We start from the raw sequence: 19,299 nt of genomic DNA on the forward strand, positions 1-19,299 counted from the left end.
AAGATGATGAGACAGGTGCAAGAATACTGTGTCGAAGGGTATAGTAGAATAACCACATGCACGATAACAGACATGCGTGCAGCCCAGCGAAAACTTCCACCCACTGTACAGGATGCGTGCGGAAAACCCTTTCATTCAAATCTGCATCTGGTACTTATATCTATCTTCTTTTCAACCCAAATCTGCATCTAATACTTCTATCTATCTTCTTTTCAACCCTGATTTATATCAAATCCTTTCCTTCAATCCATGAGACAGATCGGGGTCGGCACCTTGCTCAGGTGGCCACCTGTGAGGATTACCCCTGTGGTAAATAACCACATGAATGATAACAGACACGTGCACAGCCCATGATAATTACCATGGCACTGTACGGGACGTGCATGGTGCACATCTTTATTCGGGTCTGCGTGCTGATTTACAGCAGCATCTTAGCATCGATCTTCGCTCATCACCTCAGCCACCAATATCTCCCGCAAAGGGCAGAGGTCATCCCGTAGCTCTGCCTTGATCCAGCCGCCACCAAGCAGAGGCATGCTGTACGGCCCAGAGATCGATCGGGCCGCATGGTGTATGGACGGAACAAGCGCATTGATCAGTGCCAACTGCAGAGCGCCGGGGGTGCTCGAATAGGCATGCGGGGCCGACGCGACCCTCGGCCAGTCGCCGGAGCACGGCCCGGAGGTTTGATGCAGGGTGATTCATATCACGGTGTTTGGAGCAAGACAATTCCATAGCTCAGCCATGTCTCGCCGGATGTACGGATGAGACCACTTCCGGCCATAGGGGCCAGGCAGCATGAGGCCAGGGTCCAGTAGGAGCTCACAATTCGGGTGACGACGCATTGCTTTGGGTCGTCACCCCCACCTTACATCATGGACCTTACTAAAGACGGATCGCGAAGCCGTTCAAAAAGCTAGGATCTCTACATTCACCTGTTGCTCCGCCTTCCTCGCCTTCCTCGCCTGCCTGATTGCCTGCTGGCTCTGCCTTGTCATCCGCTGGCTCCACCCACTGCCTTCTCGCCTGCTGACTCACCCACATTCTTGTCTGCTGGCTCCTCCCACCGCCTTCCTCTTGCCTGTCGGCTCCACCTATTCTCTGGACCGGTGCACATGCTGAGCCCAGCACAGTAACCAAGCAGGAGACAACGCGTCGACTCTCAAGGAGGGATTGCTCAGCGGAGCGTCCCCCAAAGTGGTCCGGGTAGCACGGCCGGCCGACCGTGCAAGGTATTACGAGACCATTAGCCCTCATCTCCTCTCCTTTCTCATGATTATCTCCTCTTCATCGGGTTTTGGTTATGTGTGTGTGTGTGTGCGTGTGTGTGCGTGTGCTGTGTGTGCGTGTGCGTGTGCGTCTGCGTGTGTGTGTGTGTGTGTGTGTGTGTGTCCTTGCCTATGTTAAGAGTGAAGAAGAAATGTATCAGGATAAGTCTGCTCTGTATCCACTTTAGTGAGTTGCTTGCCTTGTTGTCGCACCCCACAAATTCCTTACTATCCATGCTTACATACAACAATAAATCCATTTATTGTGCCACATATTTTACCTCGCCTGTCTGTAATAAATGCTTGTGAAGAAATGCTCCCAGCTCATTTTTGTCTTTTCTTTCATTGGTCCAGCATGGTCCGTCCATATCCGAGCTTAGCCGGGACTTTATTTTCCAACGATCCGTTACTCGAGCCGGTACGTCCTTTGCATTGTCGCTCGGCTGCATCTGACCCGGAAAGGTGACCCTGTTCGGACAAGGCGTACCGAGGGCATGTTCCCTGGTCATTAGGGCACGTGATTATTTTAGGTTACCTGTTAAACCTTAGACGGAGGACCCTTGGTCACGTGGTTGAGTTATTGGCGTTCAGGGTCGATTAGCGACCCGCCGCGTCACGGAGTTATCCGTGTGCGATGGCTGCGATTCCAGAGAGTCTGTTGGGAACCCGAGATAGCTTCCCCCTCCCGTGGTTTTCTCGCCCGACCCTGGGCCACAACAATATGAGGCAATTACTCAGAGGAAAATGAGTAATTTTACACTTCCACCCCCCAAAGTACACTTTCTTCACCGTACATCAATTTTATGTTCCTCTATTATTTTATCGTCACACCTACCAAAGCACTTTCCCTTCTTCCTCCTATACTCTGACACCACCCTTCCATTTCATTTTTATATACCTCATTAATGTGATTTATTTTCAATAGAAAGTATTTGTCCTTACAGACCAGTTAATTCCCCCACTTTGATGTGTCTGTTTTTCATGGAGAGAATTGGTGTTTTAATGACTTGTAATACCGGCTTCCACCAGGTGGTGCAAAACGATAAACATTCAAGTCAGGAAAATTGGCGTCCTCCCTCTCCACGCTCAACCTCAAGGGCTACATGTTAGTCACACGCTCCACAAAGTGACTGAAATTATCAATTACACAACCCGAAAAATACATTTCGTTCATTTTACAATGGAGGCAGTGAGGAGTAGGCTACTATGTTTCATCTGTCTTTATACTATAGATTGCTGAATAGGTCACTCTTTGTGGATCAAGTGACTGGACAAAAGGCATCAGTAGATGACAAGTGATTCATCAATTCAAGCGTATGCGGTTTAACACTGCAGCCGGATGGTCAGACCATGGAGAAAGATAGTAAACACTCAATTTAGCATGTATTTAGTAAAAACTCTCTGTTTGCTATCTTATTCTATGGTCTGACTACAAGGTCACATGACCATCTCAACTGATATTTCAGTTTGGTTGCATCAGTCACAATCTGGATTGTTGCGTTATGCAATTGACTCATCTTCGATGAGAGATTGCTGTTATTCAGCGTACTTGATGACCCAACCATACACTAAGAAAATATACAGTTTGATAATTATCGGACTCTCAGATTTTCTACCAGATCAATAAAGGACCTTGAAACATAACTGAAGGATCACTTTTTGGGGGTGAATTTGTAATTAATATTCGTAGATGATAAATGGGGGAAAAGGGGAAAACTTTCTAACCCAAGGCTCAAAAGCTCAAAATAGGACACTCATTTTCTCCCCACCTATCCCCTTCCCTCCCATACAAGCAAATGTAAAATTGAGACTATGAAAGATTGAGACTTACTGATGAAAGCACTTCTTCCCTTTTATATTTTCATTCCACTCGAAGAGCGAACCAACGAATATTTGTCCGTGTTGTCTTTAGGGAATAACTTAATTTTCTTATAACATTCATTTCCATCGAGTATATTCAAAAATAATAACTTGGAACTTGGTTCTTGGTTTAAGTGTCTTTGTTGAGCAGAAATGAAATGATAAACTTCTCTTCATTGTCTTATTTTTCCACCTTCTGAGCTACCTATCATTTTGAGATTGTAGTAAATTGTTTTTTGATTGTTCAATTTATAACCATCAAAGTTTTCAGTCCATTCAAAAGGATTTTTTTCTTTACATCCTCCAACCTATTTGTAATTAAATTTATCCGCTTATTTGTTTTATCTACTCTTACACCAGTTATTTCTTCAATTAGGCTTATTTGATATTTCTCACATTCTTTATGTTTTCCATTTAAGTACCAAGGTTGATTACATCTCCACTCTTTGGTTTGGTTATTGCTTGGTTCAATTATTTATAAATCAGTAAAATGATGGCAATACCCTGTTAAAATTCCCAACCCAATATCTTAACATTTATACTTATAACCATAAGGGAGACTATTGATTCCATTCTCTAAAATATATATTTATCATCAAAAGCTCATAATGCTTTCTTGTTTATCTCTTCTGTATATAATTGATTTTTATAACTTCTTATTGTATTCATTTTTCTGTACTCTTCCTTTTTTAAGGTTAAACAGTTGCAATAATGCTTGAAATTTATTGTTTCCTTGATTATATTTTTCTGTATTCCCTTTAGCTTCTTATCACACCTTTCAATGTTGTTATTATCGATATATGTGAAAGCATAAGACGATGATCTGAATCCTATAATTTAACTCATGACCTTCCCACCCAATTCATCTTTAAACTTACCAATAACCTTTTTATTATTTGACAAAAACAACACATCACCTGGCTTATAATTACTTGTACCATATATATCAATATTATCAATCATATCCTCATATACATCACTTGTCTTAATTTATGATATAAAACTATCTGTATCCATATATAACAATGACAAATTATCATTATACTTTGATTTTAAATTATTATAGTAAAAGTCATACATTAACGACTTGGACAAAGTCAAGAATTGTTGTTCCTCTATAAATAGGTTTATCCATTTCAATACTCTCTTTTTTCCAATGAACAGCACAAAAGTTCTCTGAAAACACCTCCGCTCGTTCAAAACTTGGTCTATTACTTAACTTTGAAGCCTGTTTCCAAGATTAAGCAAGTCTTATGTTTTGTCGATTCCTAACATTTTCCATAGTGTTTCCAAATAAAGCATTATTCATTAATTTATAAAAGTCCTTCTCAAAATCTGTTTTTGCTTCTATTCTCCTTTTTGTGTTAAAATCAATATATTTCTTTAACCAATGACTTTGTTTATATTTCAAAATTCGATGAATTTTTCACTCTCAACCCAGCAGATAAATATTGTCTCAAGTTCCTTTGATGCAAAACATAACTTTATTTTTCATTTAATGAAGTAAGTAGTTTTTTCTGCAGATTTACCTTTTATATTAAATGACTGTTGGTAATCACTTAACCATTCTTTTCTTGGACTTTCTTTATCAGGGGCAAAATTTAGGTCTTAATGTTTGTTATGAAGTTCTTCTGGATATTTTAAAGCAACCTCAAAATAATATCCAACTTCAGCTTCATCCAATTCTTTTTGGGAGGAGACAACAATGTCTTGTAAAACTTTTTCATGATGTTTTTCTTTAACCCATTTAAGTTTTCCATAAGGTAAACATTGAGACATAGCCCACCCATACAAATTCTTACCATCATAATACATCAGGTAAGAGTTGTCCTCATTCTTATTATAATCAGGAAGATATTTGTTATTTGCTTTGGCATATCTCTTGGAACATACTTGAGATATTCCTCCTCTTTTAGCCTTCTCGATCATTAAAAGCATATCTATTTCACTGATTAATTCCAAATTCTATTTTGTGATTTTTAACATAGCACTCAAGCCAAACCCAGGACTGGGTAATAGTGAGCGGGGTCTAATCCATAAGAATTTTTTTATTATGACAGACTGTTCTAAAACTTTCAAACACATCAGCCAAAAACAATACATTAGTTTTAAGATACAAATCATGTTATTTTCCAGGATTCTTTATATTAAGCTTCTCCAAAACCTTTTTAGCTTGTGTATAATCTCTATCAGAAATATGAGTTTTATTCAACTTGCTATAGAAACTTTCCATTGAAGGAAGTTGTGTTTCTTTAAACTTCTCAAATTAATCCACATAGTCATACAGACATATTTCCTTTTGTGAGAAGAGATCAATCTCTTCTTGATTTGAGAAATGTGATTTAAGATTCGGTAAGTTTTTAATATTTGATGCGAAGTTAGATAATGCACTTGCCATAAACTTGTATGTGTCAAGAGTTCTGATATGGGTTATGGGGGATGTATGAATTGTTTTTGTGAATGAGATGTATTTTTGATCTGTGTTTGGAATGGCAGAAATATCTCCAGATGTCTTTGAAAGTTCATTTATAAATAGATGTGTGTCATAGTGAGCGTTGTTGTGAAGAAAGACAGGAATAAAGTTTGGGGGCTTGTAATTAAGATTACAATGGGAATGAGCTGGACCTCTATATTTTCCAGTAAGATGACAATGATCCCTAACTTTGACCTCTCCCTTAATTTTCTCCGAAGAAATATGACAGATACTGTTCTTTCTAAATTCCTTTTTCTCTCCCTTTGTTAATGACATTGGGTTCGAGGTTTTAACCATTATTTCCCTTTGTTTTATACAGTCTTTTTCAAATCGTCTTACAAGCTCCTCTGAGGCATCTTCTCCTCCATAAAGTTCTAACTTGTATTCATCACCAACAGATGATTTGATATAATAACAGAAACCACAAGGAGTATGTTTTTTTGATATTCATTTATGTATGATTTATTTGGATTTGGAGAAAGAGTATCTATCTTTTCAAGGATACTTTCAAAATCAGCATATATCACTAATGGGTGTTTTATAGATTTGTTAAAATCTTTGAATGATATGTTTGTACCTGCTTTTGGTAAATTGATTATGGTTGATTTATGATGACTGCAATATTTCGAATGTTGATTTAATCGTTCTTTTGTATGAAAGGAGTTGAGACATCTCTTTCAAGGATACGTTTTATATTTTCTCTTGTATAGTTGTGATTTGGTTAATCTTGATAAATTTTTGATGAAAGCATTATGTGATTTTTCGTTTGAAGTAAAGTATAGAAGGTCAATGTGTGTTTCATCATTTTTATAGTTGTTTGAAATTTTTAATATCTGAACTTTGTTCGTATCCGTTAATCCATATACATTAACAGATAGATTATTCATTTTCTAAAATTTAGGAATATATCTCAATGACATTAGAAACTATAAATCTTCAACATTTAATGTATTCTCGTATTTCTTATAATGTTCAACCCTTTCAGGTTTCCATTGTGCAGGATGTAAGTGAGCAAGAACAGACCATAGAAAACATTTATTATCTTTGTTTTGAATATTAACAACCGCTTTCTTAAGTTTTATCTCTTTTGGCAAATCAATATAAGAAGAAGCTTGAAGTGGATCTGATTTGAAAATGTGTATATCTGAAAAGATTATTTTTGTAATCGCAAATCCACGACCTAATCCAGTGTTATCAACAACTTGTTCTTGTCGCTGGAGTTCCTCATAAACATCACATCTTAAAAATCTTGAAATGATGTGATAATGTGAGGGTTTGTCCTCATATAGGGAGTAGTTTCATCAACTTCTCTTACCATATTCAATTTTACTCCCACATCAAACTTAAAGGTTTTCATTTCACTTAATGTGTTTTTAATTATCATTTCAATACTTTGTTAAACCGTATCAACAGCTTCAATGATGTGAGATGGTCCAGGGTCTTGAAAGTGAAACAATCTTATTTTTATATGTCCTTTAAATGCCCCATCAGTGTTTTCACTAGAGAATTTAGTGACACCTTCCTTTTCTTCATTCTTCTTGTGTTTGCGTGATTGAAGGTGTATATTATAAAAAAATTTAAGAATATCATTATCACATCTATCACAATGTTTTGTTTCTTCATCAATTGGAGATATTTGTGTGAAAAAAGTGAATGTGTGTTTGTTGGTTTGAAGGTGTTTTTTACAACACATGTATTCATGATTACAAACATCACAGTACGTTGTATTCACCATATTTATATAACAAAACTTTGGTTAAAATATAATTTTCTTGATGAAAATTCCGTTTAATTTAAAGGTGAATCTGTGCTTAAAACCATTTTATCCTCCAACTTTTTCACTTAATAAATACAATGTATCAGACAGAAAAGACAAGTTTCAATCAATCTCTTCATTTGTAAAAGATACTGAGAAATATGTCGTGGATGTAAAATTGAATAAAGATAAATATCACAACTATTGGATAAAAACAGTTATGGTGAATAATATGAGTTCTTCAATTTCCTTCAGTGGAAGGGCTTTTAGTATATCTGGAAGAACATCAATTAAAGTAGCTCTAACAAAAGTTTCTCCTCTCCTTCTGGCAATATATTCAAAACGAGAAAAAGCAATGAAACAAGAAAAAGTATCAAAAAAGAAAAACCTTATGGATGAAGCTTTAGAAAGAAAAGATAAGACCATCTGTAATATGCAAGGAGAAATTTGTATTTTTTTCAACAACCCTAAAGATGTAAATCCTGATGAAATAAAGGATGTTAATATATCAGGTGAAATGACATTTCGTTCAATCGTAGTTAAGGACCATTTTAAAATTACCTTTAATATAAAAAAATGTAGTTGTTGAATCTGTTAATGAAAAAAAGTATATAGATATTGATGCTAATGTTTTTTTCTACTAATTTAATGAGTCATTATTCAACTGAATATTTTGAAGATTATGAGAGTGATGATAGTATCTCTGTTAGAACAGAAGACAGTAATGATACCGAGAGTTTGTGTTCAAACGATAGTTATGAAAGTAGTTTCATAGATGATTGTGAAAGCACCAATGAAAGTACCGAAGATGATACCGAAGATGAATTTTGTTTGAAGTAAAATTTTACTTTATAAATATGAATAGTTTACTAGATTTTGAACCTCTTGAATTTCCTGATTCTTCACATGACAAATTTGAGAATTGTCCTGCGTGTGAAAGACGGGGATTAAACACAGAGTCAAAAGCCTATAAACAATGTATATTCTGTGATTATCTTCTTATTAATGATAATAAACAATGTAGAAAGGAATATAATTCTTTGAGATTTACACCAAAAATGAATTACTTTACAAGATTGATTTGAGAAATGAATATAAAGTATGAGGGTAATAATACACCTTTTTTTGCAAGAGAAGAAACTGAACAAATGACGACCATGTTTCTTGGATTGATGATTTATATTTTTAACATTGTCATTTTCAGGGAAATATCAACACAAGATATTGTATAAATATAATAATAGATTATCTTGAAATTAAACCTGAATTTAGGATAAAACATAGAGTTTCTAAAAAAGCCAATAAAAAAATTAAATAACCTGTTTTCCAAATATTTTAAATGAATGATTTTTTTTATCCATTTGGGAAAATAGGATAAAATTTAACAACCATAAAAATCTTCCAAATTCATTAAGATGTCTCATAGTTGGTTAAAGCGGATGTGGAAAAACCTGCTTACATTTAAAGATGCTCCTCACTCCAAACTTTTTAGATTATGATAATTTAATAATTTTCACAAAGTCGAGTTTTCAACCTGAATATCAACTACTCTCACAAGGTTTTAATGCTGGTCTTCAAAAAGAAGATCTAATTGGTTTATTTAAACTTCAAAACAAACTAAATCATTACAACATTGAAGATATAATACAACTATTTTGTGATACACAGAGATATAAAAATAAATCAAAGCCGATAACTTGTATTCTTACTGAAAATACGTATGATATACCTTCTCCCCAAGATTTGGATAAATCAAAAAAGAACCTCGTTATCTTTGATGATTGTGTTAATGAGAGAAACCAAATGGTAATGGATAGCTACGACGGAAGAGGGAGCCATTCTTCTTGTAATTGTATTTATCTTGTCAATCATACTTTCAACTCCCTCATCACTCAATAAGAAACAATGCACACACTTTTACTTTATTCAAGTTAAATTCAATAGATATAAACAATTTTTAGAGAGACAATTGTTCTGCATTATGTGGTAAAAAGGAATTTGGGGATTATATGAAGCACACGACTGAAAAATATAAATATATTGTTGTGAAACAAGATGAGATATTGAGGGGTATATTTTTTATTTTATAAACTATTACATATATAAATGGCAACTATTATTATAAATCTTGTGGGTAAATCTGCTTCTGGAAAAAATTATCATAAACTAAGTTTCTTGAATAGTACAAATGAAAATTTGGTAAATTTTCCAAAAAACCACCATATGATTCATATTGTATCTTCAACAATCAGAGCAATGCAACCTGGAGAAGTAGAGGGTGAGGATTATTACTATATTTCAGTCGAGGAACATATGCGATTGAGGAATGAAGGTCAAATATTTGAGGAGGTTTCTCTTGGTGCAACAAAATATTCACATTGTAAGAGTGAGTTAAAGAAACTAAAATCTGGTGGTCTTGGGATATTAGAAACTAATCCAGAAGGAACGAGACAAATTATTAAACATCTGAGTGGTAATGGAGTTCAGATTTTATCATTAGATGAAGAAACTCAACACAAATATATGAAAAGCAGAGATACAAGTATTAGTGAAGAAGAAATTACAACTCTTATGAATGTTAATAAAAATTTCATAAAACATTTAAAGAAAAGGATTTATTTGAACACATCTACTTGAATAATGAAGAAAAGAAAAATTTCCCTGTTGACCTTTATAATTCAGTGAATTATATTTTCCAATAAATAAATGGATGTGAAAGAAAAAGCAAGAAGATTTAAGCAGCATCAAGAGTTGGTTTCAAAAGTTGTAAGACAACAGAAGACATAAATAAGAAAGGCAGACAGAAAGTAATGGGTGAAGAAGCATTTGAAATAATACAAGATAAATTTTTAAAACCACTTTAAAAAACTTCCCAAGAAAAAATTATAGATGCTTCCACAGTTCCCACAATAGAATATACTAAAAAACTTCAAATGTTAAAAGATTGCAGTGAAATGACTGAGGAAGAATTAGAGCATAGAGGAGAATTAGAATATCATGATGAAGCATTATTTCAACAACTGGAAGAGATTAATCAACCCCCTGATTATATTGTGAAGGCTCTTCAAAACAATGAATATTCAGCGGATTCAAAAACCAAAGCAGGACTCATTCCAACAGAACAACCAGCAATATTTCATCTTGTTCAAGAAAAGGGATTGATATTTAATGATGAAATAAGGTTCTTGAGTTCTGCTCAACCACCTGTTAAACTAACTCTGAGATTAATGTTTTTTTGAACAAAGGATGGAAAACAAGGGTCAACTGTGAGGGATGAATCAAAGTATTTTGATAAACCATTGGATATGAAAAATAAGGATGATGGAGTGTATATTGATCTGCTGGACTCTCTTAATTATAGGGTTAGTCAATCTGGTAAAAGTAGGAAGAATGAGAACGAGAAACACATTATTCAGGCTTTAAGTAGGCTTGGTTCAGCTGTTAGTTTTCTTCCAAATGACCCAATCACAATTAGTTAACAGACTGTTATTGCTGTTCGGTAGTAAGAAGGCTGGAAATTACAATTGTTTTAATGAAGCATCAGCCATTTTAGACCAGTTAATGAACATGAAAATAATTAATAAATGTCAATACAAAGACATTTTCTCCCATATTAAATAAGACGAGAAGCACAATCCTAAGTTTTAATTTCACAACAAGTGACCACACATCTCCATTTCCATACCCACTAGAACTTGACGCAACAAAATAATATGAGGTGTCTATTGTCGATGGAAACTTACAATAACTTGTTTAATATCACTGAGAAAAATGACAAGTTTAGTTAAAGTCCGGAAAGTGGAAACAAAACGATAATAGTTTCACCGGGAGCATATGAGATTTCTCAAATATCTTCCGAAATGGCTCGCCATCTGAAAGAACAGGGTGATGAACCAAAAATATTGTTTTAGATATTAAAAAACATACTTCAAAATCAACAATTAAACATAAATAACTACAAGGTTGATTTCACAATTGATAATTCATTTAGAGAGTTATTGGGTTTCTCCTCAAAAACGATTGAAACTAATGGGACGTTTTACAGTGATAATGTCATTCAAACATCCTCAGGCATAAATTCGGTATTAATTCACTGTGATTTGATTGATGGCGCTTATAATGATGGAATAAAAACAAATACAATATTTTCATTCAGCGCATACTCAACCCCAATTGGTTATAAATTCAATATGGAACCCAAAAATCTGGTATATCTGCCTGTGTCTGGAAGAACCATATACAGAGTGAATTTTAGGATAACTGACCAAGATAATCGCATGATTTCTTTTAATGGAGAAATTATATTCATCAGAATTCACCTACGTGAAGTTTTACAATGAAAAACTAAGATGGTTATTGTGAGGAAACACGAGTTGGGAAAATATAAAATAATTACAGGGGATGGGATGTTCCTTTCCCCATACTACAAGGGTGAAGGTATGTATCTTGGTAGAGGATACTATAAACCTAAGAGACAAAGGGGTGCAGGACATCAGTTTAGAGGAGATGAGATAATTGATACTCTAATGGGTAAGGGTTGAACTCTTCTTAAACATAAAGACCTATTTGGTTCAACTTCTTCTGAGTTGGAAATGTAGCGGGTGCTATAAAGAGAATAAAAGATGCCCAAAAGGAATCTCATAATCTGCAAACAATAAAATAAATTAAGAAAGGCAAAACTCAGTTGTCTCGCCAAGAGCGACAGAAAATAATTCAAATACTTGGGCCAGGGTTTCAAAAGTTTTAACATCTTTTATCCTAAATAAATACAAGTATGGAAGCAATTGAAAGTAACTATGATTTGGTTGATGCCATTGTCATCTCAAACTCTCCTAAAAAAGAAGACTACCTCAAGGTAAATGCAATAACTGGAACAGACTGGAATGCAAATGGAACAAAAAGTTTTGAAATAAATAATCAACAAACTTATTTGAATCAAGCCGAAAGTTTCTTGTTGTGTAAATTTACATTCACTAAGGCTGGGAATAACACAAACGCTACACTCGTAAATGATTTCTTCTGGAAAATGTTTGATAGTGTTCGTTTGTATATTGGAACACAAGAAGTTGAAATGGTTGATTTTGTCTCTGCTACATCTGAAATGATGAAATTTACACTGCATTCATTTCGTGATAAAATGGGAAAGGGAGTTGTCGAAGGTTTTATTCCTTATACGGCAAAGCGAACAAACACAGACCCTGGATATAGTCAAAGGAAAGGAATGTGTAATGATGATACAAAACATGTAATCGTTTTACTGTGGCAGTTCCTCTTAAAGGTATATTTGGATTTTGTGATCATGAGAAACTTCTGTATGGTCTTAAAATTAGATTTCAACTGCAAAGGAATGATAATGAAAATAGATTGCTTTTTGGTGTGGCTAATGCTTTTGCTGCTCAGAATAAATTTATAATTAACCTCCGCCATCGAAGATGGATGGAGGTTACTGTTTTCACCCCTTTCTGTTTGTTTGTTTGTTTGTTTGTTTGTGAACAGTATTCCAGAAAAACTCCTCGACGGATTTCGACGAAACTTGTTGGGGGGGTTAGGTCTGGTCTAAGGATCATGCCATTAGATTTTGGACTTGGTCCAAAATCCAATATGGCCGCTATGGCGGCCAATTTGAAAAGATATTTGAATTTTTTTTGCATTTCTACATGTTTTAAGTGATTTCCAACCCCCCCCCCAAAAAAAAAATTGTTAGAGAAAAAAAAAATTTGCAACTTTTTTTCAACAAAATTTCAATTTTTTTTTTTTGCATTTCTACATGTTTTAAGTGATATCCAACCCCTCCCCCCCAAAAAAAAAATTGTTAGAGAAAAAAAAATTGCAAATTTTTTTTCAACAAAATTTCGATTTTTTTTTCCATTAATACATGTTATAAGTGATTTCCAACAAAAAAACATGCCAAAATTATAATTGCGGCTGATTTTGGAACTTCAGGTGGATATACCCACGTAAAATCAATTTCTATCTCAAGGAATCTAGTTATGACGAATGAATTGAGTATGTAAAAGTTAAAAGTGAAAGGGAAAGTTGCAAACTATAACGCTGTGAGCACTGTTGATGTGAAATTGAATGAATAGGATATCAGGTTCACTTGAGTGACCTAGCAGTATTGGTGGCGGAGGTTTTGCACTCTACCAAGTGCTCCCCCTCTAGTTGATGTTGAATTGATGTTTTGCTCACAAGAGAACAGGTGAAAATTTTGAACGATACTGGCTCACTTAAAATTATAATTTCAAAACCAATGTTGAAGAAATATTCAGTAAGAGAGACGAGTGGAGGATTTCTCCCATTTCTAATTCCTTTCTTTGCTGGTTTAATTGTGGCTGGAGCATTGTCGGGTGGTAGTTCAGCAGCGGTGAAAACTGCCAACGAAAGGAAGGCCCCACTCCGGGCTCAAAAAATGTTGGAAAGACATAACAAAGAGTTGGAGAAACAAATTAGTGGAAGTGGTGCAATTGTAGATTTTGCTGAAAAACTTGAAAGTCTGCCTGATATTTGTTTGTTAGTTGGAGATATGCTTTGTTCTCTCACACAAGCAGGTGTAAAATAACCAATAACCCAGAGGATAGCACAACCATCTAAGATTGCACAACCATCTCACAGCTTGGTGACTTCAGGTTGGGGACCCAGTCTTGTTGAGATTTCCACTTGGAAATTCTTCTTCAATGTTGACTTGGTCTTTGCTATTCTCATCTCCCCATTTTCATCGAACATTGATGTTGGCACAGGCGCAAGATCGTACTCGAAGATGTCACATAGTTTGATGCTTCAACTTTGTTGGAATCCCATGACCCTGGAGTAGATGAGATTTAGATCACAAACCTCAGTCGATCCCACACACATGACTTTCCGTGTCACTGCCATAGTTATGACTTGTTTAGAGAAGGGAGCGTTGAATCCTGCTGGCCAGCTTTCTTCATACGAATGCATCAGTGCTCAGCGAATGTCAACTGCCCTTGGCGTGTTCACCTTCTCCGGTCCAATTCTGCCAGTTACAATGTTGACAACTCTGTCTGCATGTTTGTTTGGGTCAAGTGGGTCAAGGCAGGACTGGAGTTTTCTCCTTATATTATCTCGGTCCTCTGTATCAGATTGTATGCGTGATGGCTTCTCTTCCTTGTGAATGGTCACCTCTGTGACTATGTGTCCCTCAGACATATCTGTGAGATCGTGGATTAGCTGACTAAACGTGTGCATACTCTAGGCCCACTTCTTCAGTGTGGAAGGCTTCAGTGTAATGCCAACGATTCCATGTATGCCATGACCGTAGCGCATGAACGTGGACTCGATGTACATATCCGACCATATGCCGTTACATGGGCCCTTCTTGTGCCTCATCACATGATCTCCTTTTAAGAACATTTCCAGAATGTCTCCATGAAGCCTTTCCATCGATCGAAGGTAGTAGAGCCCATATCTAGCATCGTTGTGATGTCCAGCCACGAAGAAGTAGGGGAGCATCTCCTTCATAGCCCAAAGATGCAATGGCCAGTCTCCTTCATGCTCAGCATGAACAAACGCCATCATGATGAATACAGGTTTCACAAGGTTCTGTGCCCATAGCTGTGTGGTCATGCTCTTTGTTGCTTTGGTTTCAAGAGTGTTCATTAAGTCTGTCTTCATGACTTTCTGCCTGAGCCACGAAGGACCTCCTCTGGAACCGCTTGACCGCTGGAACAAAGGACCTCCTCAATCACCAATCGCAGGGCCCTGAAGTTTTGGGGAAACTTTTTTCCACTAAGCATATGAGCAACACTTCCAAAGGCAGATTTCATCACATCTTCCAGCCCACTTTCAGCCATCAAGTTCCCCACACAACCGATGAAACTCATAAGGGTGTGCATGCCGCCCAGCCTCGGTATGAACTGTGTAAATCGCTCAGGATAAACCCATTTAACATTAACAGCCACTGGATACAGCTGTTGGTCGTTTGTGAAGATGGTTACGGTTTGTCCACACAAGCGTTTTCCCTCCTCCATTGCTGTAAACATCATGTCCTGATCAGCTGGATCCATATTTATGAGTGGTGTATAAATGGCCCTCGTTGCAGGTTGGATGGATTGTCCTTGCTCTCTGCAGAGCTTCGTATTAAAGCCACCAAACTCTGGTGTGTTCTGATCAGAAGTGATTTGCTTCAGAAAAGAGAGATCCATATCTTGAACTCTCCTAAGTTGTATAGCTTGATGAGCCAATACGCGGAGAGATAATACCACACGTGTGGCTTCTTCAACTGGCATCGCTAGTTTCTCAGGTCCCTTGTACCTTTGAACCGAAATGTCTTCTGTCACAGGTGTCTTCATTTCATCATGGGTCAATCGTCTGATGATGGCTTCATCTTCAGATGTGGAAGATATCTCCTGATCTTTTATGGTAAGTAGTACTGCAAGAGAATGTGTTGAAACGAGTCTATTCTGGGATGAGATATTTGTGTCGAAGTTGTCAGCAACAACCTGAACGAGGCCACATTCAGCATTGGCGGTTCCCCTAATCCCGGAGTGAACAGTTGCAGCCTTTGCTGCTGATCCCTTGAAACGCTGAAACTCATCAAAGGAACAGGTCACGTGATAGTTGTACAACTGCTCGATGAGGCTTTTACGACTGACTGTAACACCTAGTGCTATTTGGAGTGTAGTTGGTCGATTGGTGATCATATTCGTTATGATGTTTCCTATCAGAGCTCCTGGAAGTATGCAGTCCAGTTTAGCTGATATTTTGGAGAGTAGCAATTGAAGGGTTGAACTCACTGTTTCATTAGCAATATCTATATTAATTCTAGTCTGATAGGAACTGGGGTCGGACGACAACTGCTTAGATTCCTGTTCAACCTTCTTGGCAATTCGTTCTATGGAAACATCAATGGCGTCATCTTCATCTGATGCTACTAAGTTGATGGCAGTAGAGGCTCTGCTGCGAAACAAGATTAAACTCGCGACACCTTCACCAGACAGAACCAGAAGCTCAGAGCCAAGTATATCCAACAATTTGAATAACAGGGTTCGTCGAGGGTATAGCTTTCCTCCATGATCCTTGTACATATTGTAGACTTCTACTGAATTCCAGATGAAACTAGCGACACCTTCACCAGACAGAACCAGAAGCTCAGAGCCAAGTATATCCAACAATTTGAATAACAGGGTTCGTCGAGGGTATAGCTTTCCGCCATGATCCTTGTACATATTGTAGACTTCCACTGAATTCCAGATGTGCAACATGTCGTTTTTCATCGATAGGATGGTAGAACTGACAGCTGGCTCAATGTACTGAGTTTCTCTGCCACTGTGTGCTGCTGCTGCAACAGAAGGGGGTGCATCAAGGACTTTCTGCAGTCATCGTGATATCTCGCATCAGCAGCATGAAGATCGCCGATTGCACCCATTAATCGTATCTTGACCTGGCGTCCTTCTTCACCCTGGCGGGAATCAATAACATCAAGAAGTGTTTGTGTGAAAGTTGTCCGATCAACACGATCTCCAGTCCTACAAAGGAGAACTCGCCACCAACGATTAGGATTCTTCTTATCAAAGTCCATGATGCACTTTTATCCGCAGAAAATGCAATGTTCTTTAAAGTCAAACACTGTCGTCTTTGAACGGCGGCTTATTTTTCTTGTTGAAGCATCTTCCAAACAAACATTACTCATTCGTTTCAAGTGTCTTTCTATGTATGAGCGTGATGTGTACGTTGACACACAGTCTCTATGGCATTTGAGCTCGATAGATTTGTCTGCCTGTAATCTCTGTTCAAGCTTTCCATGTATACCATCTTGTCTTGCTTTGCTTGACCGGATGATACTTTGCACTCTGTCTGAACCAACTGTTACCAGAGGTTTTCCTGCTTTAATTGCATCGCAGGGACTGAAGAAACAGTCTCCCATGGTGATGGAGCCTCAACCTGTAAAAATAGGGTAATTATAAACATCAGTAAACATTTAATTTCTTTGTTCGTATTTTTAAAAAATTCTCAGGAAACAGGTTCCACCCTGTGTACTTTTAAAAATCAATAAAATACACAGTTGCTTTCAGACAGATCATGTTAAATAATAATAATAAAAACTTGCTTGCAAATATTATCGATCATTTTACTGTATCAGAAGACATTACTCTTACTTAAAACTCAGTTCTCCATGTTTCTTTCATTACATTACAAGCCTCAACTTACTTGATCAGAAACAGTTCATGCTGTTGATCTTCTGAGGTCAGCCATTTCTTCACAACTGTACTGGGGATAAACGGCTCTGTGCAAGTTATTTTCAAACAGTTTTGTTGTTGTTGTATAACTGTACTGCAAAAACGATGATCGGTTCAGACAAATTCAGGGGGTAGGGTTATGCTAATTTGCATATTAATGAGCTAAATTTCAATGTTATCAAATTGTAAGTGGGTTTATCTTGACCAGTGACCCTAAAAACATGGGTTTGGACACCTCAACCAGGCTGTTTGGATGCTTACTTCTGGAGATATTAAGAAAAATTGTTATTTTGATAATGGTGACTGCTAATTTGCATATTAATGAGATAAATTTAGATGTTATTAAATTTTAAGTGGGTTTATCATGACCAGTGACCCTAAAAACATGGGTGTAGACACCTCAACCAGGCTATTTGGATGCTTACTTTTGGAGATATTAAGAAAAATAGTAATTTTGACAGTGGCCACCGCTAATTTGCATATTAATGGATTTCTACAAAAATGCTCAAGGGTGCCAGAGTGGCATCAATCGGAATATTCATTCAGATGGTCTGGTGATCACAAAAATGCAGAAAAACATTGTGCGGACCCTAATGCACGCTTTTCTGGCCAACACTCGGACTAACAGCAAAATGTATAATTTCCTCACATTCGCTGTATCTTGTTTTGATCACATCCGATTATCTGCTTGAGCATCTGTAGCATGTCTGCAAGCTTCTCAAATTGGCCGCTCAAACTAAGATGGCGCCCAATAACATGACCATCATCATGTGACAAATCATGTGATGTCGATCACATGACTGCATACCTCAGTATACTAAACGTTTTCGAAGCCAGATTATGAATTTTATTTTTCATCAATCATGCATCATACCGTTTTCCGTGGAATTGCCTTCCAGCGGTTCGTTCAGGCGTGCAGAGAAAGTAAAACACCCAAACATTTATCGTTATGTTAAAACATTTGTTTAGTGTGGCAGTTCCAACTTCCGGGAGGATGAATTATGATCACCGCCTAAGACCTTCTTGTGCGCACCCTGAGTCCAACCACCCAGTTTCGTTTCAAACTCATTCCGTACAGCGGTTCAGGAGTTGATAGAAGTAAAACAAATGCGCCAATGATAATTACCTCACTTCTTTGGTTTTCTGTGGTTATGACTGTTAATAACCCTTCCCCCACCCTCTCTACCCCCATCGGGTTCTATGGTTCTGACCCCCACTAGGCAGTGCTGCACAATACACGTCTACATTGAGAGAATTTGCATACTCCCCCATCCTGGCAGTGCCCCTGGTCTATGAATATATTTTGTTCCAAAAACCTCCTCGTGCACACCTCAAGTACAAACATCAGTTTTCAACTCATTCCATACAAAGGTGCATATAAGTCGAACAAAGAAACAAACACACAAACAGACACTTCTCAAATTATACCAGGTGGCCCAGAAGTAATTGGGCAGTTGGCGGAACAATAGTCACTAAAATTTCATTATTATTTTATAATTTATTGTTATTATTTGGATTATTAATTGATTTTTGTTTGACGTTATGAATTGATAATTGTTTTGATTGCAGAATCCCCAAAAGTGGAAGATTTGAACAATGGAGGATCTTTTTCTGCTTAAATGTGGCTTCTCTGACTGCCCTATTACTTCTGGGCCACCCGGTATAATTGTATGATTATAATTCCCACCAAATCCTCTCTCTTGTGCCCAGGTTAAAAAAGCAGATAGATCTTAATTTTCGATATTA

The 19,299-nt window shown here is 36.9% G+C and overlaps 1 pseudogene across 1 annotated transcript in view; it reads left to right on the forward strand.

Annotated features, from left to right (window-relative positions):
- The first annotated feature begins 566 nt into the window (after window positions 1-566).
- The window catches only part of LOC147032065 (uncharacterized), a 141,357-nt pseudogene continuing 122,624 nt past the window's right edge, over window positions 567-19,299 (forward strand). Inside the window, exon 1 of the transcript XR_015050366.1 lies at window positions 567-684. The product of XR_015050366.1 is annotated as an uncharacterized LOC147032065 (transcript). The remainder of the gene's footprint in view (window positions 685-19,299) is intronic.

The sequence above is a fragment of the Eptatretus burgeri genome, chromosome 2 (genome assembly GCF_056783735.1).
Source record: "Eptatretus burgeri isolate ZD-2024b chromosome 2, Ebu_testis_v1, whole genome shotgun sequence".
In the NCBI taxonomy this organism is placed as follows: Eukaryota; Metazoa; Chordata; class Myxini; order Myxiniformes; family Myxinidae; genus Eptatretus; species Eptatretus burgeri.